We start from the raw sequence: 27,874 nt of genomic DNA, 5'->3' as shown, positions 1-27,874 counted from the left end.
CATGACCATGGACTGCACATTTGTTTGCGGTGTTTGTGCACACGTGGTTGGGGTAACCTACCTGGTGGTTGTGTAATTGCAGAGCTGAGATCACACTTGGTGATAAGAGGCTGTGCCAGTTCCAATTGGCAGATCTCAGGCAGGCCTGCAATCATGCGCTCTGCTACTGAGCCACATCTTGAAAATGTATTTTTAAAAAACAATGTATGAGAGAGAGAGAGAACCTGGGAGTCTTTAGTGAAAGAAATCTGACAACCTAAATTTTGCCTGTATTTGCCTCAGGCTTTGATGCAGATTTTGAATGAAAAAAATGGAGGTTTTATTATTTGTTAAATAAGTTAAAAACATGACTTTGGGGTTTTGTATTATGTTTTATAAATTATTAAGTAATGAAAATAAAGCTCAGTATGTCACAGGATGGCATTTTTATTGCACAAACTGTTCTTTGCTATATAAGTCAACTTCATAAATCTATGTGAGTCGATTCAGTTACTTATGCCCTCCAACTTTTGCTAGGTCCTTATTACAGCCTCATACTCATATGCTGCATTTCTCCAAAAGAATATTCAAAATTTTCATTGTTCTTACCCTGGAAAACCTTAACCAAATCACATGATATAACATCCTAATTTACAGAAATTTTATAACTTGTCCAGCAAAAGCTAACTCAACTTTTTTTTTTTTTTTTTTTTGCTTTTTGGTTCATACCTGGTCATGCACAGGGGTTATTCCTGGCTTTGCACTCATGAGTTACTCCTGGTGGTGCTCAGAGAACCATATGGGATGCTGGGAATTGAACCTGGGTTTGCCACATGCAAGACAAACGCCCTACCCACTGTGCCATCTCTTCAGTCCCTAACTCAACTTCTTGTTCCCTTTACTTAGAAGAGTAATAACCATATTCCTCTTTTTCTCCAAACTCCACATCTGTTCACACCCAGTTTTCTCATTTCATACCCCTCCATTTCCCTGACCCCTGCCTCAACATACATATGGGATTTGCCTACCCTTATTTCTTCAGGACACTCACTAATTACCTGTCCCTCCCTTAGACACTCTAAATTGTTCTTTTGCTGTTGGTTTATTATCCTCAAGGTTAAAAATTTGATTATTAACAATAAGTGAGTTGGAGATGAAAGAAGAAACATTGTTTAATATTAGACATGTTCTGGGTCTTTATTTACAAAATATTGTGTGATATTTTTATGATCAGAAGTATATAATAGAAACTATCTCTTGTTCATATCAGTAAACATATGAGAATATTAGTTTCTTTCTATGTTATTTTGCTCATAATTAGTTTGTGAGAATCTAATCCTGGATGTTAATGAGTACTTACTGTACTTGCTTATGTTTCAGTTATTATTTTACTTAGCTCAAATTTATTGCCATTTCTACCATCCCACAGAAAATGCTTCAACCAAGATCACTCAGCATCTTCCAAACTTTATACCCAGCAGACTTTCTATTATTGGGCTTCAAATGACTTGGTCTTCTAAGGTATTGCGTAGGGTACAACCCTCCATGACGTTCTGACTCTTCGCTCTCTAATTTTCCATGCTTGCTCAGAAAGCAAATTTCGTAAGCTCTACTTTCAAAATATAGGCAGGATTAAGCTACTTCTCATCATCCCACTGCCACCTGGTTCCAGTTTTATTACTTCTTGCCTGCATTACTGCAATGGTTTCTCTTTTAATGTGTGGTGATGCAAGGTCTCTCCTTGGGCTACTCCCTACCTCTGTATTCAAGTATTGGCTCTAGCAGTGCTTCGAAGACCCTCAGGTACCAGGTATCAAACTTGTACCCTGCATGCAAAATACATGCTCAACTGGTTTCTCCTTTAATGTGTGGTGATGCAAGGTCTCTACTTGGGCTACTTCTTACCTCTGCATTCAAGTCTTGGCTCTAGCAGTGCTTGGAAGACCCTCTGGTGCCAAGTATCAAACTTGTGCCCTGCATGCAAAATATGTGCTCAGCTGGTTTCTTAACTGGTCCTGCAGCATCTACTCTTACCCTTCCACATTGTTACTGACAAGCTGATCAAGTATAATGCCTAGATTAGATCCTATTTTGCTCTTTAACAATCTCCGACACCATCCCATCAGTGAGTAAAACTCTTAGTTGTACCCAAAAGACCCTTCCCCCTTGGGACTGTCTGTTCTAATATTCAACTTCTTCTACTATTTTCTATGCCATTCCAGAGCCAGGAGTAGCAGGAAATAAGGAAATGCTTGGGGTGCAAAATTGAAGAAGGCTCTTACCCTTGGGGTCTTGGAACACTATAGACAACTTCTTAAATTCCTTGTGAAGTTTCCTGTACTGCTTATATTGTGTAGTTTTCTTCCAACATTTTAGACTTTTTCTTTTGTTCTGCTCTACCCTTATCTAAGCAACATAACAAAATCATAGCATGCTCATATCTTTGCCGTGAAAATATGATGTTCGATACCTTAGGTTCAATTTCTACTTCTAGAACCATGAAGTCAGTCATTCAAAAAGATGTTCATTCCTATGTTCATTGCAATACTATTACAGTAGCCAAGATGTAGAAACAACCCAAGTGTCCTACAACTCATGAGTGAATAAAGTAATTTGGTATATGTAAACAATGTAAAGGTATTCAGCTATAAAAAAGAAGAAATCTTACATTCTGTTACAGCATAAATAGAACCAGTCCAAGGGTATTTTATTAAATGAAATATGGTAAAAGAAGAAAGATAAATACTAGAAGATCTTATTTGTGTCATATATAAAGAAACAAAACAAGAAGATGGACAGTAACCAATGAAAGAAACTCTTAGACTCAAATTATGGAACTCAGGTGGGGGGGAGTAAGAGGGATGGTTGAAAAAGATCCTATGAACAATGGCAGAAGGATATTTGTACTATGGTAGTGGATGTAATATGGTAACATTATGCCCCATAATAGAAATATTTATACTCTTTTAAACATTAAAATTGATTAAAATTAAAAATCTAATTTTAACTTGTTCTTAAAACATTAAGAATCTTTTTTTAAGGGAGAGGAGCTACCTCGTGTAGCTCAGGGCTTAGATTTGGCACTGTATTCAGGTTGGGCTCTAGGGACAATTTGGGAACCAGGGATCAAACCCAAGTTGGCTGTGTATAAGGCAAGTATCTAAAAAATCCTTTCTGAACATCAATTTTCCTTTATGCAAAATTTAGAAACAATACCCACAATGATATGGTTGTTGTAAGATTTAAATAAGTTGCATGAACAATTAGCATGATGCCTTTAATGATTAGCAACTGCTTTAATGATCATCAGTTCCTATAATATTAGTTCTTTTTTTTTCTTTTTGGTTCACACCTGGCAATGCACAGGGTTACTCCTGGCTCTGCACTCAGGAATTACTCCTGGTGGTGCTCAGGGGACCACATGGGTTGCTGGGAATTGAACCTGGGTTGGCTGTATGCAAGGCAAATGCCATACCCACTGTACTATCACTCCAGCCCCATATTCTTAATATCCTCTGTATGTCTCTTTTAAGTCCTTTTTCCACTCTGGTAAACAGATAAAGTTTTTCCAGAACAATTGAAAAAATAATTTCTTATACAAAAGGAAGTAATTTTGTTTCAAAATTAAAGAAGAAAATGAAATTTCAGATTATCTTCCAGGTAATATGTCAAAGGTCACACTTTTTGTCAAGAAACTTGAAAACAAAGTTAATTAAAATTTTATTCCTTGAAAAGGAGGAATAGACAGAAACAAAAAACTTTTTTCCAAATCACAGATTTCATAAGGGATTAAAAGTCATCCAATATCAATGACATACAAACTGGAAGAGAAATTATGATCCCTCATGTGAGGACATCAACTGGGCTGAATTTTGCCATATGTATGATTTATACTGGTTCTCTCTGCTCCCTGAGAGTAAAGGATTCCTGTGAAACCATCCCAAAGCCTAAATGACATAAACTGGAGAAGCACTTGCCATTAATTAACACAGCAATTATTTTGAGCAGTCACAGGCTAAAAAAAAATAACCTATGAAATCATATCCAATTACACATACTACCTAAAATTGCACTAATACAGAGTGTAAGTTAAAATGAGATGATACAGATGCAGTCTTATGGGATTGTTCTTGCTGCTAGGGGTAGCCAGATGTGGAACAGACACCCAATGCTGTTTTTCATGTTCAATTTTTGTCATAGTGGTGGAAACCCTTGGATTACTTAGAGGAAAAGCCTGGAGTAACGGATGTCTTTTGAAAAGGCCATGTGGAGTAACTCAAACTTTCAGAAAGTTGGGGGAATATCTGTATTTGTAAAGGTAAAGGGCTTGATGCTTTCAGTTATATTTTCCTAAAAATATAAATTACTGAGGACTGATATCAGCGAACCATGAATTAGTGAGTTGTTGGGCTATAGGCTTATGGGACAGTTGCTATGGGTTCAGGAAAGGAACGAGAAGTTCCTTTCCTGGAAGTCTTCTTAGATTCTATCAGGCATGACTCTCCGGTGCCAGCTCCCTAATCACACAGTCAGCACTACCGTTTTCATTCTGCATTTTATTACTCTGTTTTATTGTGTTCAAACTCATGTGGACCCTGAAATAATTTTTGTTTACATTTATTTATTCAACATTTGTCCTCATTCTCTGGGACAGTTCTAGAAGAACATGAATTTCGTTTGCTCCTAGAACCTTCAACAGTTTCTGACCTCTGTACTTGAAAATGGGTAGTCACTGTTGAGTAAAGGAGTTTACACTTATGTGTCAAGGCGTGCTTGACTGTAAGCCAATGTGGCCAACAATATCATTTCTTTTTTAAAAAAAATTTATTTTTCAATAAATCATAGTGAGGTTCAGTTATAGACTTACAAACTTTCATGCTTACATTTCAGTCATACAATGAGCCCATCCCTCCACCAGTGCCCATTATCCACCACCAGTGTTCCCAGTATCCCTCTCATAGTCAACAATATGTTTTCCTGACTGTGCATTGAAGAAATTAGTAAAAATTTCTGAATAATGTAGAATCATGGTCATGTGCTGATTGTAGGATGTTGTGAACAAAAATATATGGTTAGTTTTTTTCCCTATAAAAGTCTACTTGCTATGAAGTGCAAGACTCTCATAAAATAGAAAAGAGAGATGAAGAATTATTTGTTTGCTCTTTGGTGCACACTTGATAGTGCTCAGGGGCCACTCCCTGTGGTACTTGGTGGACCATGTGGTACCAGGAAACTAACCTGGAGTTCCAGCATGCAAAGTATGAGCCCTGCCCTTTACGTTATTGCCCTCATTCAATAATTTTAATTTAAAACTTATACTGACATTTTGTTTTGTCTTATATTTGTTTGCTAGAATTATGAATAACAAAATACCATAGACAACAATTCATTTACTTATGGTTTTGGAGGCTGAATGTATACAATCAAAACATTGGTATATTAAATTTCTTTAGAAGCCTCTCTTCTTGGCTTCTAAGCAGCTACTTCTCACTGTATTCTCACCTGACATTTTTCCTCTTCCCTGATGTCTTTTTCTGGAAGGACAGACTAAGAGTGCCATCCTTACAACTCCATTTAATCTCTACTGCTTTTTAAAATTCACTATCTCCAAATTTTGTCATATTGGGAATTAGGGCTTGAACATATGCATTTCAGGGGGTTATAATTTATTTCATAATAGATCCCTAGATTTATAAATTTTTTCCTGCTTTTTGGGTCACACCCAGCAATGCTCAGGGGTTACTCCTGCCTCTACACTCAGGAATTACTCCTGGCTGTGTTGGGAGATCATATGGGATGCCGGGAATCGAATCTGGGTCGGCCCCGTGCAAGGCAAACCCCCTACCCACTGTACTATCGCTCTGGCCCCAGCCTAGATTTCTAATTTTTAAGTCCAATATTTAAAAAAACTGAAATAACATTAGTTTTTACAGGCTCAGAATTTTAGATCAGCTTCCTTATTGATTCCACCAAAAATCTAGTTTCCATCAATCACCACAAAATAGATCCTTTTAATCAATTTTACCTACTCCCATTCCTCTTCCATCTGTTTGTTCTTATAGAATAAGAGTTTTTGCTTCTTTGTTTTGATCATACTACATGAAGCATTTGGTTGTTCACAGTCGGAGTTATTTTATGAAGAATAATGCCCTCAAGGTTTATCCATAAGGTTGCTCATGACATAATCACAATTTTTATTATATTTGTTATATATATACAGATATATATATATATATATATATATATGTTATCTAACTCAAGACACCTCAGTTGTTTTGGTACAATTACCAATTATGTTTTCCTTATTTTTTCCTTCTGGTAGGTTATTGCTTGCATATGAAAATATAGCTAATTTTTGCATACTGATTTTGTAACCTTCAACTTTGTTGTGGGCTGGAGCGATAGCACAGTGGGTAGGGCATTTGCCTTGCAAGCGGCCAAGATGGCTGACCTGAGTTCGATTCCTCCACCCTCTCAGAGAACCCGGCAAGCTACTGAGAGTATCTTGCCTGCTCGGCAAAGCCTGGCAAGCTCACTGTGGCATATTCGATATGCCAAACACAGTAACAACAAAGTCTCACAATGGAGCTGGTACTGTGCCCACTCGAGCAAATCAATGAAAAACGGGAGGACAGTGACAGTGACAATGACAACTTTGTTGTGTTTGTTTATTATTTCTCATAGTTATTTTCCTGGAATCTTTGTTTTCTTAAGTGTAAGATGTTATCATCTGTAAATAATTTCACCATCTCTTTCATATTTGTATACTTTTTATTTAAGATTTTGGGTCTACTTGTTCTTGCTAGCATCTTTAGTACTATGCTGAATAGCAGTGATGATAGACTGGTAAAGTGCTGAAAATAAGAGCTCCTTATCGTCTTCTTGTTCTTCTTCCAGTTCTTTTTGTTCTCCTCCTCCTCCTCCTCCTCCTCCTCCTCCTCCTCCTCCTCCTCCTTCTCTTTCTGTTGCTGCTTCTTCTGTTTCTTCTGCTTCTGCTTCTCCTCCTCTTCTTCCTGCTCCTGCTTCTGCTTCTTCTGTGTTGGGAACACACCCAGTGATTCTCAGGGGGCACTTCTGGTGAGCTTGGGGGAACCATATACAGTGCTGGAGATCAACTGAGATAGCTACATGCAAAGCAAATACCTTCACTCCTGTACCATCCTTGTCTTCTTAATCTTAGTATAAGTAAAAGTAAGTAAAGGCCCTCCTGTTGTTCATCGATTTGCTCGAGCGGGCCCAGTAACGTCTCCATTGGAGACTTTGTTGTTACTGTGTTTGGCATATCGAATACATCACGGGGAGCTTGCCAGGCTCTGCCGTGGGGGCGAGATACTCTCGGTAGCTTGCCGGGCTCTCCGAGAGGGGCGGAGGAATCGAACTCGGGTTGGCCATGTTGGCTGCTTGTAAGGCGAACGCCCTACCCGCTGTGTTAATAATATTACAACTTATGCATAATTTAGGTAACATAAAGATCATAGCATGTTTTTAAGCATGATATAAATTGTACCATATGTTAGTGGTGCAACTTTTCTCCTCAACCTGAGGTTGTGGGGAATTATACTTTTTGATAAATGTAGACGTTTAGATTCTTTTCTTGTTTTCCCTTGATGTTGTTGTTATAATGCTAGTGAAGTAAAGAGTCTAGGTGCACATCTCTGGCATGTGGAAGAAGTTCCAGAAAAGTTTGTATCTGTCAGAGAAATTTTCTGAATTTAAAGAAAAATGCAACTTCAAATTTATTAGCTACAATGACATTTCTTCTTGAAGTTGTAATAAAACAAATCAACACAGAACAAAACAAAAACAAAATACTCCAAACCAACTTTTGAACATTTTTTGGATGTTAATCATTATGAAAAGTACCACTTCTATGGTGCTCACTAGTAGATTTCAAGTAGCATCATCAAACATAAATTTCAGCAGTAAAAATCTAAAGTCTTGAGTAGATTGAACCTATTATATCAGTTTCAAATAAAAATCCAATATAGTTTTCAATGTAAAGAGAAGATTCCATTTGTAATATTTTGAAGTTAATTCTCAAAGAATTATGAATAGAACTTTCATATAATCCCATGATTCCATTTCCAGATATTTTCCCAAGAATAAAAACATTAATCCATCCTCTCTGGAAAGAAAGATGGTGGCTGCACGGGAGCCTTGTGGACAGCAGGTTTGAGCCGGGGGTGGGGGGCGGCAGGGGCCTCATGGGAAGGGGGGCGTTCTGGGCCGTCCTTCACGCCCGACCGAGGTCACCAGCTGCCCCCAACGAGCGGCTCTCTGGCACGGCCACGACTCCAGAGCACAGAAACCAATCTCTTAACTATCTAACTTTTAATAGAAATACTTCCAGGGTTAATAAGTAAAATAGCAGAAATCCAAAACTGCGTGGCCGCTACTGCGGCCGCGCGACATCATTTTATTCTTAAACCCAGCTGTAGAAAGCAAATCATTTCACAACGCTGTTTCAGCATATCTGATTGGTGGGGGAGTCGTAAACTCTAAACAATAATGGTGCATCTTCTATCGAAACAATGTATCTAGTCAAAGTAGATAGAGTATTAACTAGAACTCTAGAACTCATCTGCCTCACAGGAATTGGGAGGGGTGGGAGGTGGGGTTCTATTGGGGTTCGAGGTTAAAAATAAGTATTGGTAAAGGGAAATGTGTTTGATATTTACATGACTGAGACCTAAACCCGAAAGCTCTGTAACTTTTCCCACAGTGATTCAATAAAGAAATAAATTATAAAACAAAACAAAACAAAAACATTAATCCAAAAGGACAATGAACACCTACTACTTTTTTTTCTAATTTTTATTAGTGAAACACCATGAGGTAAAGTTGTAGCCTTAAAAATTTTTGTGCTTGGGTTTCAAGTATATAGTGTTCGAGTGCCCATTTCTCCACCATGCCCATTTTCCACCATCACTGATCCCAGTATCCCTCCCACCCTCCTTGCCCCCAATCCCACCCTGCCTCTGTGGCAGGGCATTCCCTTTTGTTCTCTCTCTACTTTTGGGTGCTGTGGTTTGCAAAAGAAGCACTGAGTGGCAATCATGTTTGGTCTATAGTCTACTTTCAGCATGCATCTCCCATCCTGGGAGGATCCTTCCAACACCTTTCTTGGTGCTCCCTTCTCTATCTGAGCTGCCTTTTCCCCTAGCATGTGCGGCTGGCCTCCAAGCCATGGAGTGAACCTCCTGGTACTTATCTTGGCTATTCTTGGGTGTTAGTCTCCTATTTTGTTACTTTATGTTCCCCAGATGAATGCAATATTTCTATGTCTGTCCCTCTCTTTCTGACTCATTTTGCTTAGTATGATACTTTTTCCATGTAGTACCACTTGTATGTAAATTTCATGACTTCATCTTTTCTAACAGCTACATAGTACTCCATTGTGTAGATGTACCAGAGTTTCTTTAACCAGTCATCTGTTCTCAGGCACTCAGGTCTTTTCCAGATTTTGGCTATTGTAAAGAGTGCTGCAATGAACAAACAAGTGCAGATGTCATTTCGACTATACTTTTTTGCCTCTCTGGGATATATTCCCAGGAGTGGTATTGCTGGGTCAAATGAGAGCTCAATTTCTAATTTTTCGAGAATCGTTCATACTGTTTTCCAAAAGGGCATTCCCAACAACAGTGGAGGAGGGTCCCTTTCTTGTCACATCTGCGCTAACACCGTTTGCTTTTGTTCTTTTGGTCGTGGGCCAGTCTCTGTGGTGTGAGATGATATCTCATTGTGGTTTTGATCTGCATCTCCCTGATGATAAATGATGTAGAGCATTTTCTCATGTGCCTTTTAGCCATTTGCATTTCTTCTTTGAGAAAGTTTCTGTTCATTTCATTGCCCCATTTTTTGATGGGGTTGGATGTTTTCTTCTTGTGGAGTTCAACCAGTAATTTGTATATCCTTGATATCAATCCCTTGTCGGATGTGTATTGGGCAAATATCCTTTCCCATTCTGTAGACTGTCTTTGTATTTTGGTCACTGTTTCTTTTGAGGAAACACCTACTACTACGTTCATCATAGCATTATTGACAGAACAACACAACACAAATGGAAACAACACAAATGTCCATTGTGCTTTTGATATTGTTAAGTCATATGTGAATATAGAAATTGTGGTATATCTACACAATGGAATATGAGAATTGTGATAACCTATATATATAATAGAATACTACTAAGCTAGAAAAATGAAGAAATGTGTTTTTCTAAGTAAGTCATAAAATAAAAGAAATATCAAATGACCTTGCCTATATGCAGAGTATAAAGAAATAAAGAAAGGAATTAGACAATCTCTTGTGGAAACTAAACTTGAGAAATGTTCAATAGAACCAGGAAGTTATGAGGTCCAGGGGGAGAGAGGAGGGGAAGGGATCCTTAGGCAATGGTGGAGGGATCTTGAGACTGGTGGAGGGACTGGGGAAGCTGCTCTGTAACTAAAACTCAATGAGGTCAATGTTATTGTCCACTATATCTCAACCAAAATTTAATAACTTAAATTTCTAGTATTTCTCAGACAGGGTTATGGTCCCACTAAATAAATGACATCTTTACTCTTTCTCAAGAGATGACTTATTTTGCTTATTGGGAAAGTAAGTTAATGATATATTATTGCATTCATTTAAAAACAATATGCACAGAAATAAAGAGAATAATAGCAAATACTAAGTGATAAAAACAATCAAGTTATAATTAAGACTCTATTTGCCAATAGTTCCTTAGAAGAAATTAAGCTTTTATATTATTTCAAAATGATTTTTATATCTTTATTTAACAATAGAACCAGTTTTGTTGCTATATATATGAAAGTGCTACTATACAGTGGCCACCATCACAGTGCTTTTATCTCTCCCCCTTTATCCCACAATCTCTCCTATCCTTTCTCCCCTGACACCCTCAGGTTATAGCACTATTGACTTAACTCAGGGTTGCTTCCATTGGGAATTGTCTAATCCCTTGCTTTGTTTCCTTATACTCCGAAAAGGAATGAGATCATATGATGTTTATGGTCTGTATACACAATGGAATACTATTCAGCTATGTGAAAAGATGAAATCATGCAATTTGCTGTAACTTGTACACAATTGGCTCACTCATGAGGTGAGCCAAAAAATTAATTTGTCCATGAAGTGCTTATCAATTTAGCATCTGATGCTAAGCAATGATGATCTAATTCAGCGAGGAAGCTTAGGAAAACCTTAGGCCCAGGATTGTCTGGACTATTCAGAATGATCTGGCAAAACTATCAACTATCCAGAACTATTCCTGATGATTGATAATTATGATTCAGGATTTTAAAAAATTAACCTAAAGGTAAGATATGAAACTAGATTTAAGCTAAAGGTGTTTTGAAGAAAAAAACAAACTATATCATCCTCATGATGTGAAACCATTATTGCTTTTAATTGAAGATAATCTATTCAATTTTTATATTTGAAATTTTTGTAATGATTTACAAGCAGTACTCAGAGAACCCAGGGAATTGTACCAGGACACACTCATACATCAGGACTGCTAATTCACTGCTGGGACCTGATGATGTGGAATTGCTGGGGTCATATGTTTCCAGGAGCCTCCAGAGCTACACCCAGTGGGCTGGGGTGGGGTAATGTGTTATAGGAGTTGGAGTTCAAGTTTAAACCACTCAACTATTGCCCTCGTTCCTGTAATAAAGTTTTAAAGTCTAAGTTGCTTGTTTGCATATCCTTATGTGGATATGAATGTTGAGAAGTGTAATCCAAGTTAATTGGCTTTCTCATAGGAATCATTGATACCTAAGGCTTCAAACTCCTTGTGGTCATTATATCATTATCTCCAGGCATCGCTGTATTTTGTCTGTTTGGTGATTCCACTTTTTGGACACTCTGTGTCATGCTTGACAGAGCTATCCAGCTCCAACAGACCCAGTTATAACTCAGCAAGGCCATAGTTCTTGGCCTCATTTTCCACTCTAAGCAGAATTTTCTTTATGGCATGCTTCAGTTAAAACTCTCCTTTCTGTACCGTCATTCTACTCAACAGCTTTGGGTCACTTTTCTTCTTATGGGTTGTTTCCCTTTGAAACTATCCATCTCATTTCATCTACCGTGGCCAGATTTTGCTCTGACCCATTGTCTCTTGCTTTGAATATTGTAGCAATCTTTTTATCTAGCCTCAATATCTCCTTTCTGGTCCCCTTCAATCATTTACAATACTTCAAAAGGAAGTTTCAAAAAGAGACCAAACTCATTTACTTACTGCTTAAAACCTTTTTATGGCTCCCTATTCCCTTCCAAGCAAAGTCAAGGCACTTTTTCTTTAAATCAGATTCTATATAATCTGACGGTTGCCTACATCTTAATTCCTAACACTTTTGGGTTAGTCAAACCAGCAGGACATAGGTAAACACTTCCTTGAATGACCAACCATACTTTTTCTACCACCTTTGCTTTCCATGTTCTTATCATTCCTTGCAGAAGGTGATTTGCTCTTCTGGATTCTGTGCAGCTGTCTTCTTAGTGCTCTCTTAGAGGTCCCTGCAGGTGAGGTCACTGTATCTCCTGGAGAGCAAGAGTGGAACTGCATTGGCGACTGCTTTCTTCAGAGTCTATGGAAACGCCTTGCAATGGTCACATAATCTGGGCAGCAGCTCAGGACTGATGGGTGGTAGTGGTCATAGAAGGGAGTGTGTACATCATTCTGCTTCCTTGCATATAGTCCATACTCATTAATTTTATTACATAGCTTGTTGCAGCTCATTTTCTGATCCTGTAGTAGAACCTGTCAGTTATTTCTCCAAGGAAACCTTGTCTTGGCATGTCTCACAATCACTGTCGAAACTGGCCATCTCAACAAGTTTTTATCGCAATTGTAGGTACAGATTCCCTCCGCAGCCCCCTTGGAGAGGCACTGGTTCTGTTGACATCGTCAGTTGTTGCTGCTCTGTGCAGCAGTTTAGCAGAAGCAATTCTGCAACATCCAATTTCTCCACGGAGTGCAACCTCTGAGGTGCTGGTTCACATTTCTGCTCTGGTTTGTATCATTTATCCTGATGACACCAGGGTCAGGCCTGACCCTGGGCTGCCTAAAAGTCCATACTGGTCAAAACTGGTATTTCAGCCAGTTAGACCTGTGCTCTATGCCTAGATGTGGCAGGAGTTTGTATTTACTGAACCATAGTCAGCCAGGGCTTGGCTAGTTAGTATCCTGGAGGTTTGTTCTCTGATTGTTCCCTGGAGAGTTTAGCCTTGGGGATGCCCTTTATCTTTTGGTTTTCCAGGAATGAGAATAATTTTGTTTTGAAATCTGGTTTTGGTGGGTCAGAATGCTCTGTTTCTGGGGGTGTGCTTAGGCGCCCCCAGTGCCAGAGAGGCATCCACCTGATTAACTGTGACTCCAGGGAGAACTTTTTTCTGGATCCTTTCCTGGTTCTTTGAGTTAAATTCGTGGCTGCGCTGTTGTGTGTGTGCCCCAGAGCCACTAAACTTCTCTTAATAATCCTCTTCACATTTATTTTTCCCACAACACCCTTAGGCATGCAGTTCTCTGCTTTTTGCTCCAAAGAGTCAACCCCTTTTGGTCAAACTGCAGGACGTTTTATCTTGAGGGTGTGCCTGCCCCACCCCAACGGCTGTGCCTGAGCAGGGCTTAGACTTCTGCTGGGTCCCTGCTTGAGTCAACCCCTGATCCTCTTGCCATTCCCAGTCTAGAATCACCTCGCCGGCCTCTCCCCTCAAATGTTCTGGAAAATCAGGCTGGGAGGGGAATGGGAACTGTCGGGAATAAAGTGTATCCTTAGGCTAGAACTATAGCTTCACACTGTGAACATTGGGAGAGATGAAACCCCTATTTACTTAGCTGATCATAACCAGAATATAGTTCTCCCTTTTGGAACCAGCAGCGAGGGAGCTCAAGGAGCAGCCAGGCTGAAATGCCATCGACACTTGCTATGCTTAGGAAATTTGGAAGATAATCTTGAATCAATTGGGAGATGCCCTTAGGACAATTTCCAGAGACACTAAATTATTTTCTTTTTTATAATTTTCACCAGTGCAATTATTATTGAGCTGGGGAGAGTGTAAGCAGAAGCCTAACCCATCCTGTTTTAATAGCCTTTTATACCAACAGTATGTCTCCTCCTCGCTCCTCTGAATACTAAAGCCTTGCCTTCCTCAGCATGGCTGCTGCTGGGGAATTCATTGGTGGGAGCTTGGGGGTGAGCGTGTGTGTGTGTGTGTGTGTGTGTGTGTGTGTGTGTGTGTGTGTGAATGTGAGCACTGCAGGATGACTGGAGGAACTAGCATGGTCCTCAACAGGGAGGGGTGCTGGAAGCAGGTTTTATTTTCATCTATGGCCTCTGACTGTAATTCAGGTTGATTATCATTATTACCATGGTCTTCCTACTTTCATTCCAGCCTTCTGGGGGATCTGATATAGCCATCTGATGTTTCCTCAGGCATCTGAACTAATACCGGCAGCAAGTAGCATCTGTTCACTGTGAGGAGAGAGGATGCACTTTAATTGCAGCAGGAGGAGTTGGGGCGATGTGTGGGGAGATAGTCCCTGATCAAAACTGTCAGCCTGAGAGGTCTTTTTCAAGCGTAAATCAGATCATACCAGTCTCCTGCTTTAAGTCCTCCAATGCCTGCCCAGTGCAATCAGAATAAAGTCCAGTCACTGAACCAAGACATAGTTTCTTCCACTCTGTGTCTCACCATGTTCTAGTCACTTAGACTTTATTTCTTCCCTGATAACCTACCAACTGCTCCTGCCCTAGGAACCATGCATTCCCTGGTCCACCACCCTGCTTGATTTCCCCTAGATTGAGTGATCTATCCCAGGATTACCTCTTCAAAGAGGCTTTTGGGGACTGCATCTAAGATAGATGTCCCTTGCATTCAGTTTTAAAAAAATTCTCTATTCATCATTAACCTGTCTCAACTCCCCCACCAGCAGGTAAGTTTCATGGGGGCAGGACTATTGGTTTTCTTACATTGCTTCCTATTTCCTAAGTATCTAGAATAGTGGTTGTCATCCAGCAGGAGTTTAATAAGTTCAAAGAACAAACCAAAGAATGAAACCATAACATGGAATAAATGTCCATGGTCTTCTGCTTTAGATTGTAAAGAGGATAAAAAAAATTATCTCTTGGGGAAGTGCCTCATAATTGGGGACCTAGATGAGATTTGATGCAATTCGAGGAATTTTTCTGCCAGCTAAAGATGGCTCTGCAGAAAGGGGCAGACAGTACTGTTTACTGGGGAAGTAAATCAAGCAAGAACATTTCAAACCATTTTCAGTAGTTGAGGACGTAGTTATTAGTTTCATTTTGACCCCTGAATGAATAATTTCAAGTAAACTTGTGGCCTATTTGGGTGATAATACCCAGGGACAGGCATAGTAAGAATGATAGTGCCATTGTTGACCTCATATACTTGTGATTGCAATAATAACTTTGAATATTATGACTCATAGGAGACATAGAAATCCCAAATAATGCTGGCTTTGCCAATTTAAATAAATCCTGGCTCCTCTGTCTTTCATCAATCAAGTAAATGTCCCCTTCCCCACTACAGATGTATTAGTTCCAAGATGTTTTCTTTGTCAATTATTGTGCTGAGAAATTCTTTTGTCTTAGATTTAGAAACTAGTCATTTTTTGTGAGAGACACAAGAAAATGAGCTCAGTTTAAACAAGTCCAGCACTTTGAAATCCACATTACATAAGTGTATGGAAAAATCTACATTATAAAAGGGCATGCTATTTGTTCAGGGGACGTAAGGACAAATTATATTGTCTCTCTAATACAAAATAAACTAGTTACATTCCATATATGAAGCATCATATACCTGATCTATTTGCTCATTAAACTCTAAGCAGAAATTACATGTAAGAAATAATTATCACATATTCCTTTGAAGTGGTGGCTGAGAGTGCAGAGAAATTACTTTGTGCCTTGAAGAGGGCATACAAGTCAGACTTTAAGATGTGACCTTTATCCTTCCCATAAGCCACAATTTCTGAAGTGGAAATGTGAATTTCTCAAGTGTTCTGAAATTAATAACTTCAGAAATGCAGGAAAATTCATATCTCATACATTCTTTTATCTTCACAGATGTAAAATATATATACTAATTGAAGGACAGTATGACTTTAACAATATACCAATTGACTACATTTAGCAGTGATAAATATTTTTCAGATTGTTTGGATGTAATAGTTCATATTTAAGTACTTAAGTAAGCATATCCTAAAAAAAATCTTCAGCATAATCACATTTAGGACCATTAATTCTCTAATATCATCTAATAGAAAAATTCAAATTTTGCCAAATAGCTCCTGACATATATTATGTAGGTTATTTTTTAAATGCGATTTATTCAAGATTATGCATTAGGTATTTCCAGTTTATTTTAATATGGAACAGTCTCCACGTCACCAATTTTCTTTCTTAATAACAGCGCCAGTAAGAAACCAGGCTAAGTTATCTTCTAGAACACCCCACACAATTGTTTTATGGGGTATGGCCACAATTTTACTCTATTTCCTAAGCTTCTTATAAACTTGAAAAGAAGTTAGAGTTGGTTCAGTTTAGATTAAACCTTTTAGTCCCAAATTCTTCAAAAGTGGAGCTTCATGTTGTATCCCATCAGGTCATGTATAATGTTGAAACATTTACTCTCAGGGATGCTATTTGATTGGGGGGGACTTGGGGCCAAGCTGGTGGTCTTCCTGGGCTATACCTGCAGCATTGCTGGAGAACCAAGCCTGCTGGGGTTCCAACAGAGGCCTCTCGTTTGTAAGCCACATCCTCCAGTCCTTGGAGCCAATCCTCTGGTCTCGGTGATGCTAATTTCAAAGTTAAAAAAAATTTTTTTTAATGTTTCCAAAAGATAACAGCATATGACTGGGGAGATAGTACAGAGGGCAAGGTGCTTGCCTTGCATGTAGCCTGCCCAGAAAACCTCCAGGAATGATTCCTGAACACTGCTGGCATAGTCCTAAAACCGAAAGAGGAAAAAAAAAGGGGGGGGGGAACAGTTTATGTTTTTATGTTTTGTATAGTAGAGAGCTATGTTATAGTTAACTTAAGGTGATTGTCAGCCTGCAACATAGTGACTAACAGCATTTTGCAGAAATTTCCTAACTGAAGAACTGTCTGCTATTGTCACTGATGGGAAATATGACTGACAGGATGGTAAAGGGACTTGAAAAACAGCTGAGATCAGACAGCATCTCTCCAGGAAGATGATCAAATTGTCCAGTGGCCCTGATCTTGGCAGGAACCTCAGGGAAATACACTGTGGGGCCTGTGTGACCTCCTGTAAAGGATTTAGGATTGACAGGAAGAGTTCAGCCAACCCCCTGCTCTTCCCTTACATTTTAGAAAAACCTCTAGGCGATTAGGCAAATAATTAAACAACCCGAGTGGAAATTCCCACCCTAAAGCTTATGTGGCTGTGATTTCAACCACAACGACTTTACATTTCTCTGTTTGATTTCAAAATTGGCCTCCACTTTAAAAAGCCCTGGGGCACAAGAACAGTAAAATTGACCAATAAAATACTTAAATCAATTGACGGCACCATGTTTGAAAACACCGTTGATCACAAAGTGACATAAATTCTGTGTGCACGGCTAGCTTTCCTTTGGGGACACACATTTTTAAAGGCAGGTTTTACAGTTTTACAGTATTTTAAATGTGTGCGAACCGGCTCTGGTTGGAACAATGAAAGCAGATGTTGTGATAGAAAATCTTGTCCTTGCTCTGTCTTGGAACAGGCAAAGTGGGGGGCTTATAGCACTCTTAATGGTCATAGACGATGGCCTTTAGTTTTTGTGGACTCTGCACTTGGCATTGGGCTTAGAGGCCTCATCTAATCATTATAAAGCAAAGATATAGTGAAGGTTCTGCCTATTTTACAAAAAGGCACAGAAAGAGGCACAGAGAGATTAAACCAGTGTTCTTAAATGACAATAGCTGCTTTATGATCCAGCTGAACTTGGAACCCAGAGACTTGCTACTCAAGCCTGTGCCATGAACCTTTAAAGTTCTATTCTGAACTTCTATCCTGATTGACCATTTAGTCAGTCCCTTATTAAACACATGTCACACGCGTGTATTTTCGTATGTTTGTATCCTACAATGTGCCAATGTGGGAGGCAATTGAAATCCGAAACAGCTGTGGTGTCTCACAATTCAGACTGGCCCCAATTTGGGAAGACCCTAAATAGTATAGGCCTTAGTTTTTTAGGTAAAAATGTGATTGTGGGTGGGATAGGGGTAACACAGAGCAACAAGTCGGGTAATTGCTTGTTGATGAAAACTGGAAAATCTTTCTGGTTTTAACCTTACATGAGCTCCATCCCATGAACGTTTTTTAAATTTGTTTTGGGATCACACCCAGCGATGCTCAGGGGCATACTCCTGGCTATGCACTCAGGAGTAACTCCTAATGGTGCTTGGTGGACCATATGACATGCTGGGGATTAAATTGTGGTCGGACACATGCAAGGCAAAGGCCCTACTAGCTATACTATCTCTCCAGTCCCATCTGTCCTATTAACATTTACTAACATCTTGGTCTATTAAATAGATTTATTAAATGTAGCTGATAATCCAGTATTAGAGCAGGATGCTTCTATGAAAAAGGGATGGAGGGAGAATCAAGAGGTATAGGGTTTCCTTGAAAAGTCTCTTCTGTATGTTTTTCTCATATTTGAGTGTGTTTTTTTTTTCTTCAATAAGCTAAACATAGCAAGGAAAATAAAAACCAATTCTAACAGAACACATTTATGTTTCTATTTTGGAAAAAGAATTTTTATGAGGAGATGAAGTGGCCTATTTCAGGGAGGTGCGGTTTCCACAATCAGCATGGAAATGGCGAAGACTTCATTTGTATGACCTACTTGAATGTATATCAAACTTATGCAAGTGCAGAGACTACAAGGTGAAAGCAGACTTAGATGAAAAATAGAACAAAACAATCCACTAATAAAAATATCACTTTTTGGGCTGGAGCAATAGCACAGCAGGTAGGGCGTTTGCCTTGCACGCAGCCAACCCGGGTTCGATTCCCAGCATCCTCTATGGCCCCCTGAGCCCAGGGGTAATTCCTGAGTGCAGCACCAGGACTCACCCCTGTGCATTGCCAGGTGTAACCCCTGCCACCCCCCAAAAAAAAGAGCAAAAAAAAAAAATCACTTTTCATCAAGGGGCCAAGGAAGAAGAGAAAGGAATGTAATGGGGAAAAATGATCAGGGGCCTTGTTTATACCAGTAAGGTAGGAGAGTGGTATAGCTATATATTCAAAGCATAGACTCAGCAACACTGAAAACATGAGAACCAAACTACAATCACCGAATTTTGTTTTTCTTTTTTTTTATTAGTGAATCACCATGAGGTACAGTTAAAGTCTTACAAACTTCCCTGATTGTGTTTCAGTCATACAATGATCGAGTACCCATCCCTCCACCAGTGCCCATTTTCCACCATCAATGGTCCCGGCATCCCTCCCATCACCCTCACTCCATCTCCCCACCCCACCGCACCTCTGTGGCAAGGCATTTCCTTTTGCTCTCTCTCTTCTTTTGGGTGTTGTGGTTTGCAATAGAGGTATTAAGTGGCCATCATGTTTGGTTTATAGTCTACTTTCAGCAAGCATCTCCCATCCTGAGTGGGCCCTCCAAGCACCCTTTACTTGGTGGTCCTTCTCTATTTGAGCTGCCTTTTCCCCCATCAAGTGAGACTAGCTTCTAAGCTGTCAACCACCGAACTTTGAAATGTGCCTGCCAAGATGGTGCAGGGAGAGAGCCTGGGAACCTGTAAAGGGAAGTTGACATTGGTCGTGGAATTGGTGAAAAAATATTATGTCTCTAAAATCTAGTGATTGATAACCTTATACTTCATTGGATCTTTAGGCAAATACATTTTTGTTTTAAAAAATCACTTTCAGGCCAGGGATGTTGTTTAGTGGTAGAGTGTTTGTTTGCTTCACATGACATGTGTGAGGCCCCGAGTTTGACAGTAATCTCAACAACAAAAACAACCGCTTTTCATTATTTGTGGATTTTAGTTTTTAAATAACTTTCAGGTATGTTAGCAAAAATACCATCAGAGTCTTATGTAACATGAATGGAATTACAGGGTATCATGTTGAGGGAACTCAGTCAGAAGGAAAGGGATAGATACAAAATAATATTTCTCAAATGTAAAATTTATAGATACACAGTAAGGGAGCAAAAAATGGCTAAAGGCAACAGAAGTGGAGAATTGATTCACAGAACTGAGTTTGAGGGGTTAGAGTGTGGTGTTGAAAGGAAAGGCCTTTGGGGACTTTGGTGGAGGGATGTGGATACTTTGGTGAGGGCTATGGTGTTGAAATGATGGATGCATGAATGCATCATTAAAGTATTATAAATGATGGTTCCTCAGTAAGGATTTCTATCTATCTATATTTATTTCTATATGTATTTGGGTTTTCTCATTTCCACTGGTTCCCTGGCCTGAAAACCAGCTCCTTGTTCTGGAGCAGCTGCCCCTTTGGAAGCTCAAGGGGTTTGAATGGGGGCTGCAGGATTTCGCCACTGTGGTCATTTTGCCATTCGGGCCTAGAGTTCAGACTTGGATACAATACCACTTTGAAGGATGGATGGACGAGTGAACCAGTGAACATTCAGGGGTGTTTCTGATGGGCTGGGGAGGTGTGGTAAGGCAGGTTGGAAGTATGGAGCAGTGAATTCTCCATTGGGCAAATATTGGACATTATTTTATCTTTTATGCATTGCTTCAGATATCATTTCTTCATACAGGTGTCCTTTCAAAGGACCTGTATCAAGAAATGACCATCTTTTGGACAATCCTACCAGGGATAGATGTGTCCCTTTGTGACTTTGTGGCAGTCCAAGCTGTGACTCATCAACATTTCACACTTAATTTTCTTTCATTTATTTATTTAATTTATTTTTAAACAAGGCATCATAGTCTGCAATGGCACTGAAGTCATTAGTTTACAGTTGCAGAGTTACTATACTCATCCCCCCACCAGCGTTCCTCTCTATTTCTTTTTCTGTTGCGTCCATCTCCATGTCTTAGGACTTTACCTCCACCAAATAGGGCAGAAGAGCTTAATCCTTGCCTCAGCCTCTTTATATTAGGAAACTTGTTTTATACAAATATTTTATTTGACTCTCACCAACTCTTTGAAGCAGGCAGGAATGTATTTTTAGTCATTCCTTAGAGATGAATCAACCGAGGTTCAGAGAGGTTGTGATTGGCCTGAGATAACATTTATTTGCGTGTTTGTTAATTTTTCTTCTAGGAGATATTTCTCAAGTATTTTGCTGTGTTGATGACAACAAAGGACAAAATTTCTGCCTTCATGGAAGTTAAAATTCTAGTTAGAAGAGACAGATGGTACATAAGTACCATCACTAGGCTAAATGAATGAGCAAATGCAACATTTTTACTTTTTCCACGGTAACTACTTGGACTTTTACAAATCTACCACATTTCAAATTATTTCCCTGATTGAAAGCTTTTTTTAGGTGCCCCATCCTTATGTTTAATTTACCCTTTGAGCAAACCAATATTTGTTGAGGGTCCTGTGATGAGCTGACCATAAGCACTGTTAGGCCATCTTGGGCATCGAGAACAGAGATAATGATGTATAAACCAGTCTGGGTGACTTTGGGAACAAAAGAGAAAGCTTTTAAGGTTGGGGAGGAGAGGTGAGTAATTGGTGTGAGATAAAGACAATGCTCAGGGTTGGTGCCCTTTGCTGCAAAGGCAGAGTGTGCATTTCCTATGGAGCTACTGAAGGTTCTCGAAGACTGCCTTGGCCTATTCAGGGGGCAGAAGCCTAAATGTCATGGCAAGATATTATGATGTGATTATAAGGGCAGTAGAAAGTCACAAGAGTATTTCAAGTGATATGATTAGTACAATTACTAAGTGGTAATTCTAAGTGTAGCATTTAGGCCTTTTAACTCCTGGACCTGAGTAGTTATTCAATACAAGGCTAGTGTCAGAGTTGGGACTAGAAATGAAGCTCTGGGCTCCCACCCCCATAATAGAATAAAGCCAGTTTTATAATAGCTGCTAATATTATAAGACCCTAAGGCCGTGCAACAGTAGGTCTTCAACACCCCCAGCTTCCCCTCCCAGATTATAAGACAGACTTTGTACTTCTATCTGTAGATGAGAGTGAAATAATCTTTGATCCAAAAGGGAGATGGAAAGGTAGAGGTCCATAGGTCTTTAAAGCATTTTATTTTAATTGAAGCACCATAATTTACAAAGTTATTCAGGATTCTAGCATCCCTTCCATCACCAGAGTGACCACTTGGCATCAAAGGTTTTTTTTTTTTGGGGGGGGGGAGGAGTCATACCCGGCAATGCTCAGAGGTTACTCCTGGCTCTTTACTCAGGAATTACCCCTGCCGGTGCTCAGGGGACCATATGGGATGCTGAAAATTGAACCCAGGTTGGCTACATGCAAGGCAAATGCCCTACCCGCTGTACTATTGCTCCAGACCTGGCACCAATGTTTTGATAGTACTCTCTGCCCCAACTTTTCAGCCCCCCACAAAGCCTCCTACTGAAGATCAGTTCTCAAGTTCTCAGCCTTTGTTGCTTGGGGGCATTTGTTGTTTCCTTACTGTGTGCTTTATATCATGAGAGAGATCATTCTCTGTCTTTTCCCTTTTCTGATTAACTTCATGCGGAACAATACTCTCCAGATCCATCCACATGATAGCAAAGTGCATGATTTCATCTTTATTTCAAGCCAAGTAATATTCCAGAGAGAACGTTGGGGTTTCCATACTCCAAGGAGCATGTGACCCAGTGCTGACAATCACCCTGTAGGAGTCATCTAGCCTCAGATTAGCAGCGTCTATCTCAGTTATTTAGTAAATAAAAATGGGTAACTGGGTAAGAGGCCTGAGTAACTACATGCAGAGGCAGAAAGAGGTGGGATGTTGTGTGTGTGTGTGTGTGTGTGTGTGTGTGTGTGTGTGTGTAATGGAGGAGGGTGGTCAGGTGACTTTAAGCTTCATTCATCAAGAGAAATTAACAGAACAAGATGCATAGATGCAACCTGGATAATAGATTTGTTTTTGTTGGTTGTTTTATGTGAAAAAGATGATGGATTTTCCCACAGGGCAGCCATCCAAAATTAAAGGATTCTCCCATCCTCTATAAAATGGGTATGGGAAAGCTGGGGTTGTGGTTCTGAAGAGTGTTCAAGAATTATCTGTGGCCTGGGGCCGGAGCAGTAGTACAGCAGGTAGAGCGTTTGCCTTGTATGCCACCCCGACGTGGGTTCAATCCCTGGCATCCCATATGGTATCTGAGCATCTCCAGGAGTAACTCTTGATGTAGAGCCAGGAGAAACCCCTGAACATCGCTGGGTGTGACCCAAGAAAAGCAAAAAAGCAAAAATTATTCGTGGCCTTGAGGATAATTTTCTTGCTCTCACTAGGGGGAGGGCGAAATGGGAGTTGGTGTGCTTTTTCTGGTTGCTTTGTTTTGTGTTTATCTGAGATCTAATCCAGGTCCTCACACACACATGAGGCATGTGCTCTACCACTGAACCACGTCTTTGCCTCCCACTTCCATTTTCTTAAAAGAGTCCTAGAGCGCTTTCCCCTGGGATGCCTCCTTTTGCAGCGTGGACCAGGCAGTCCTTCAGGGCCTGCATATGGCCATGCAGTCTGAGGGCAAGGATCCCCAGCACTCACACCAACAGCCCCTCAGAAAAAGGGGAGTCTTGCTTTTGCCTGTGAGATCACAGTTTAATAGGTTGCCTTCTTGAGGACAGCAGAAAGGTTGTTTCATTTTGTTGTGGTTTTTTTTTTTGGGGGGGGTCACACCCAGCGGTACTTAGGGACTCCCAGCTTTATACTCAGGCAGGAGTTGCTCCCAGAGGTGCTCAGAGGATCAAGGGGTGCTGGGGATGGAACCTGAGCCTCACCAGCTAGCTCAACAGCCCGGATCACAAAGGGACACTTGGATAAAAATGTGTAGTCATCTGCTCCTTCTCATTTTCCAGAAGGTGTGGGGGGAGAGAAATGTGAAAGGATATTGCTGGAGGTCAGGGGTGGCCAGGTGAGCATAGGGGTGGGGTGCAGGAAGAGAGGAAGAGCAAGCCGTGGAGAGCTTGATGGAGCCCCGGAAGTGGCGAGGACACAGAGGGCTGGGGGACATAACAGTGTTGGTGCAACACAAAATCTTCAACCTGCACCCTCTCTGAACCAGTCTCTCCGCCTTCCCCCACCAGCCGGGGCCGCCTCTTAGCAATTCCCCAGCTATCAGCTCCCTACCTGCCTGGTTTGGCTGCTGGCTCAGGGCTGCTCCCCTGGGCCTCTGGCTGGCTTGTCAGTGGGCTGCGTCAGCATCACGCCACACTGTCTCCGTTGGCCCGGTGATCAACGCCTGACGGCCGGCCATCTCTCCCCTCTCAGCTGGGGCCAATGGGAGTCAAGGGAAGGTTTTGGTTACAAATGAAACTAAAATAAATAAGTCATACTCCTGCACTCAGGAGTCTGCGAGCAACATCTTCACGGCCTCGTAAATCTTTCCTTTTCAATTTGTCCTCCTCTGATGCCCCTCCCCTCCCCAGCCCCCTCCGCCTAGACTTGGCTGGGCCCGCACAGTGCGGGGAATGCAAAATGAGTGGCTTGGACTTGGGCTTGAATCGGTAACCTCCCCGCAAGCTCCCAAAGGCATTTGTGCCTCTGCTGCTGTTGCTGCAGCTGCTGCTGCAGCAGCGTGTGTGTGTGTGTGTGTGTGTGTGTGTGTGTGTGTGTGTGTGTGTGCCGGTTGCAAAGGAATTCAAGACAGTGACAGCTTGTCCCCACCCCCTAGTCTTCTGACCTTTGCAACTGGTCTCCCATGCCCTCCCATGCCCTCCCTCCACCCCGGAGAACTTCCCTCTTAGCTCTTGGCTTCCTGAACTGCTTCCCATCACAGGGGGTGCTGGTGATTACATGCAATATGCTGTTTCATGAATCGAGATTTTTTTGCTCTTAAATATAGACTAGACATTTTATCAACATTCTTTGACATCAAATCTTTAGCTTAAGATCTAGTGGGTTGCTTAAACACTTTTTTTTTAGACCCAGTAAAAAAAAACATGCAGTTCAAGCACCTGAATATGCCTGAAAGGAGGCTGCTGGTGGGTTGGGGTAGGGGGCCAGAGGGAAGGTGGGGGACCCTGGCTGGAAGGGATTGCAGTCTTTGACAACTTTGTGGGTTTGGGTTTGTCTATGTTGCCTGGGTCCTTTCAGGAGACCTGGCAGCCCCACTGGCTATTTTTGGCCAATCAGGCTGATGGTTCAAGGGGAGGGACCAAGGATGCAGAGCTGCTGGGCTCTTCCGTGCTGTGGACCTACCGCCACTCTGAGGTGATGGGAGACTCCAAGGTTACACCTCTCAGTGCCCAGGAGACTAGATGGGTCTGGAACAGAATCTGCATCTGGTGCATGTTATGCGTGTGCTCCATCTGCTTGTATTGTCTTCTGCCCGCAGTTTTTCTTTTCTGCTAGGAGGAACAGTTCACCGTGACCTCTGCTCTTCCCTGCCTCTTTCCTTACCTTAATTCAAAGTGGGATAAAGGAAAAGAAGAGAGTTCTGCCATCCATTAGTGGGGGCCATAGCGGGGACCTGGCCAGTGGTCTGTGCCCCTGTGGGCTCAAAGAGTCACTTGGTTGGCCTTGGTGTATTGTCTTATGGGGCTAAGGATGAAAAGAATGTAGAAAGGTCCCACTTAAGGAAAAGTGGTCTAATTTCTGCCAAACAGCAGCCCTGGACACCAGACCTCAGCAGCTGTGCCTGTGGGGTTCCCCTCTGAGGGTACCAAGTTGGAGTCATGATAGCTCAGGAGGCCAGTCGGAAGCTTAATGATCATCAAGGAAGATACCACTGAGGTCAGAGGTTTATGCATTTTAAGCTCTTTGAGTTTTTTTCTGATGGCTTCTTCTGCCTGGTGACCCTGTCAAAGTGGCAGTGAGATCTATACTACACTGTGATTTTGATGGGGATGGTGAAGGTGGGTGGGTGAGGGGGCAAGTGGCTTCTAGGGCTGAGGAACATGGTGGACAAGGTTTGGTCACAGAGACTGGGTGGATTTGCAGCAAAGCTGATCAAGTTTAGCTCTCAGGGCCTTTATTTGCATGGGTTCTGGCCGTGACTGAGATTGGCCAAGGGATATTTACACTTGGGGAAGGGGGGTTAGTCTGCCCTTGGGAGAAGACGGAACCCAGGCAAAGGCCCAGAAAGTCACTATTGAAACAAGAAATTCTAGGGTCACGTATACCTGGAGCAAATAAAAAAAAGTGGGTGCATGAGCTTTAAGTATACTTGTTTTCCTTGATTCCCTTGGCACCTTGCCCTGTGTCCAGGTGGAAGTGAATACAGCCCTGAAATGTGCACATTCCTGTTTGTCTGTGATATAGAAGGTTCTGATTGATGGTGGGGCATGTGCACTGGTGAAGGGAAGGGTGTTGGAACATCATATGACTGAAACCCAAACAGGAAAAACTTTGTTACCGTATATCTCATGTTGATTCAATTAAAAAAAAAAAAGGAGGTTCTTACAGTGTAACAACAAACTCACAGAGATAGGAAGCACCTGGGTAGATAGGGATTACAAGTCATATTAATAGTGGAACCAGGGAAATAGCTCAAAGGAGTGAAATCTTTTACCCTACATGTAGGAAGCTCTGATTTGACCCCCTGAGCACTGCTGGGTGTTGCCTTAATGGTCCCCAAGTACTGCTAGGAAGCCCTACCCACATCTCAATAACTCACATTTCAAAAACGTTTAAATAGTGGTGCTAAGCCAGAAACGAGTCCATGGAAAGTTCTTTCCAAGTCTTACATCTTAAATGTATGAAAGAAACTTGGTGAAATTTTCCCCATTTGACAACCATCCTAATATTTTCATGACAGATAATAATGAGTTCTGGAACTATAAAAGCTTTTCTACACTATCTGTAATAAATGGCAAGTTTTGATCAACAATGCTAGATTAAAGGGTGAATTATCTTCATATTTTTCTCTCCAGGAAAGATTTGACAAAATTGTTATGAAAAGAGATCATCAGAGAGCAAGCAGCTCAGAATTCAGAGGAAAATATATTGTAGAGATGCATCAGAAAGTTCATCAAAATATTCCTCTTGTGTTTGTGATGTCTGTGGCATTCTTTCACCTTTTCAGATGAGCTGTTTTATTTTCTTATGCTAAATGCCTAGCTTCTTGTCAGAACTAAATTTTATATCTGTGTTTTTGTTTTCCTCACAGGGCTTCTACATTTTATAAATTTCAGACCCCACAAAGCCCTGTACCAGCCTTTGACCCCCTTAAATTTTTCTGGATAGCAGTACTCAATGCCCTTTAGGCTTGCAGCTAGTGATGAAAGGAAATGACGATAACTACTTTGTGTCCTCAGTGGATTGGGTCAAATAGGCTGAGTTCAAGTTTAAAAATGTTTGTGAGACTTGGAATGTTTACCCAGCATGCAGAGTCATATGATCTTGAATAAGTCATGGAACAGTTTGCATTGTGCATTTTTCATCTGTAAAGTGAGAGAGTCAGACAAAATGTTCTTCAAGTGGCTCCCTAGCAGTAATGTACTGTGCTTTCCTCCTCCATGGAATCCAGCAGTAACAACTGGAGGTGAAGAAACACTTCACTATAAGCTGAGGACTATAGTTTGCTTTCCTTCACTCTAACTAGATTCCCAGCAAAGGCCTTCTCTGAACAGGATCCAATCCCACAAGTTCTTCTATCCCTTCTCACTAAAGGGACAGCTCTGGCCTTACAAAACCTAAGTGTTTCTACAACGCAATATTTTTCTGACTCAAAGATAGGTATTCTGGGCTGGAGTGATAGTACAGCGGATA

This window comes from Sorex fumeus, unplaced genomic scaffold (genome assembly GCF_029834395.1).
Source record: "Sorex fumeus unplaced genomic scaffold, SorFum_2.1 ptg000014l, whole genome shotgun sequence".
NCBI lineage: Eukaryota > Metazoa > Chordata > Mammalia > Eulipotyphla > Soricidae > Sorex > Sorex fumeus.
This window is presented reverse-complemented; position numbering follows the sequence as displayed.